The sequence below is a fragment of the Limulus polyphemus genome, unplaced genomic scaffold (assembly GCF_000517525.1).
Source record: "Limulus polyphemus unplaced genomic scaffold, Limulus_polyphemus-2.1.2 Scaffold107, whole genome shotgun sequence".
Taxonomy (NCBI): domain Eukaryota; kingdom Metazoa; phylum Arthropoda; class Merostomata; order Xiphosura; family Limulidae; genus Limulus; species Limulus polyphemus.
In genome coordinates, this window is record NW_013665717.1 from 768,447 (window position 1) to 771,670 (window position 3,224).

Consider the following 3,224-nt stretch of genomic DNA (forward strand, 5'->3'; position numbering starts at 1 on the left):
GCCCACCATGCAGCATAGAACAGTGGACAACAACTGAAGTTGAGTGCAATCTTTAAGAAATCTTAATGTTTATTTTGTGTGTTTTTGTACACTTTGTTTTAAATCAGTAATGAAATAAAATTAACCAAGCTACATATAGTTTGTATTCCTGTCTTAACAGTTAAAAATAAAAGAGGCTAGGCTTGAACCGGCCAACTTACAATTTGAATGCACACCATATCCTGCATGTGAAAACCCCAGACATCATGCAACACCCGAACTTTTGCAACCAAAATTACTTTCTGAGCAACAATTTCTCCAAAACATGTAAATTATTGTCTAGGATTGTAACGGTACAATTAATTTGAGAAAATTTTGGGAAAAGAAAAAGAACCACAGATAATCCAGGCACTAACATAGCCCCCAGTTCCCAGTACAAACAGTAGTGAAGTTAGGTCAGGCAAACCAGAGTCCTGAGTTTTTAGGCTGGTTCCTAGATCTCGAAATATTTGTTGAGGCCTGTACTAAAGATCATGTTGAAAATCACTAATCACTTCCAGTTTGAGTTATGATAGTTTGATTCAAAATATACTTATATATCATGAAAATATTTTTTTCTTTAATAACCTTATTTATTCATTGAAAATTGCATTTAAAAATGTATAATTTTCATGTTTGGATAAGTTTCATTCATGTTCACAGCATGAGCAAAATGAATCAATGGCTTAGTGTTCACATCGTGCAAAAGTACAACTTTCAGACTAATTTTAGATGAGTCAATAAAAAGTCTCCATTCTTGAGGATGATGTTCAGTACTCATTTCTTCCATTAGTGCATCAACAATTGTACAGAAACCCAAAGTATCTTGCATGCTGTAGTGAGAAGCAAGACTTTGATGGCAACTGTGGTAAATTGAAACTCTTGTTCCTGGAGCTAATATATTCCATTACTGTAAACAAGAGCCAAGAAATTCCCCATGCTGTTTTGACAAAGAAAAGTCACGAATCAGATCCTTTAGCTCTTCTTGTGTGATCAGATGAGACAGTTTATGTTGAGGTGCCACAGAAGTAGAATTACTAGATGAAGAGGATGAAGATGATTCATTGACTTATTTTGCAGGATGACTCTTCTGTTTCCCAATTTGCTGGTGGATGTGGTACTGGAGGACCATCCCCATGAAGTACTGGTTTCATTGCAGATGCAATACTTGGATATTTAACGTATTGTTTAGTTTTATCAGATTATCTTTGGGCTCATGCCATATCATGAAAACTGCAAATGGCATACTTGCTCTCTTCTTATTCAGCCACCGTGTCAAGCCAGATATTTTTCTTGGTCCCCAATTTTTACACCAAAAATAGTGGTAATAAGTTACCTTTACCTTATGTGTGATGTCTTTCCTTCATGAAATTGTTATTTTCCACAAATGTAGCAGAAACTGTTTGGGTGATTTTTGCACTTTTGGACTTTACTTGAACTGAAGACAGCCGGCATTTCAAATGATTTTCTAAAAAATATAAAATAATATTTACAGAACTACAGAGTTTAAATGATTTTAAAAACAAAGTTTTGCAAAATTTGATTATACCGCATGTATGATATAAGGAAGAAGACCAGACTTTGTTTTGACTGTGTTTGGAGCAAGGTGAAGTGACCAACTCAGTAAGTGAGAAGCAACTGAGAGAGGGGCATCAGAATCTGCCCATTTTATGCTTCGTCAAGGGTCTTCTTGAATATTCTAGCAAACTAAGCATGTGAGAGTATTGTGATTCCTGGGTGGAGCAGGTGGACATGGGAATGAAGTAAAAGTGGTGCAATTAGCTAAAGTTATATTGAAAACAAATATCATACATGAAAAATATATTTGGAATTTTACACCAATACAGTCAGTACAGCCTTTTACCCATTAAACTGTCCAAGTAAACTTAATTGTACAGCATAAATCTATTGTACTGAGTTGATTGCATTGTATTTCACATAGTGCTGATAAAACAGATAATAAACTAACTCAAAACCAAGATATGATAGACAAATTCTGACTACATTTTTGAAATCAGCAACATCAAATTACCCTAAATCATTTGTATTTCTCGATATCCAGTATTATTAATAGATTAATCTTCTAATTTCTGAAAGTTGTGATGTTGAAGTTGTACAAAAAAAAAAAATTATCTAAGCCTTTTGAAAAATTAAGAAAATGAAAGAAAAAAAAACAGTCAAATACTACTCTTCAAGAAGAAGAAATGTTTAATACACATTCTGAGGAAAATCAAATCAAATCTGAAATGTTTAGTGGTATGCAAAAGCATATAATTTAGTTTTAGTTTATACATTGTCCTAGAACAAGAAAATAATGGGTTCAAAATAGCACTGACAGATGATGTTAGCAGGAATGTGACAAACAGCTTATAGCTTAGGTACTTAGAATAAAACTTCATCAAGCTGACACAAACTGGTAGTGTAAGGGTTAACTTGTAGTTAAAAGATTGCTTACCTGTAAAAACCCAGGCATGTATTTGTCAACATCTTCAATATCTGTAGTTAAAAAAATCAAAATTACTATAGTTTCAATATGCTTTGAATTTGTCTAAAATAATGAATATCAAATATCACTTTTTTCCAAGCAGATCTGGTTCAAGTCTTTTTTAAATAAACAGAAACAATGATTTCTATATAAAAAAACAAAAACAAACCACAATCTGAGAATACCCTAAACATAAATTTTCTAATAACAATGTTTCTTAAATAGCATTATTTAAAGAGACAACCACCATGTAACATCTTTAGTAACTTGTACTTATTCTTTCACTTTATCATAAAACATAATAGAACAGGGGTGGGCCGAATCCGGACCGTCTAATATTTCTGTCCTTCCAGCAGTGACTCCCAGCAATTATGGAAAGAACATAATGGGTCTTTATACAACTGATGCTGAGGTAATTTAATTAATATAGTTGAAATGTGCTGCCCACAACAACTTACCAAAATTCGTGGAAACTTATTGCTCACCCCCCATGCTAGACCATTGACACTTGTCAATTTACATTTCTCTGCCTGTTAATGTAAAACTTGGTAAAAGTTATGTTCAAAGTTACTGTATATGAAAATTGTTGATAAAGTTCCAAAAAACATTACTTGAAGTAAGTAAAGCTAAACAGAAAGTGTTATGTTCCACTACAGTCAGAGTAAATGGGCAGACTATAGGCTTAGCCTTTTGGCACTAATTCATATTTTTTTTTTTTTTT

At 33.0% G+C, this 3,224-nt stretch overlaps 1 pseudogene; it reads right to left on the minus strand.

Annotated features, from left to right (window-relative positions):
* LOC106470863 overlaps positions 1 to 3,224 on the minus strand; it is a 34,947-nt pseudogene that overhangs the window by 14,923 nt on the left and 16,800 nt on the right.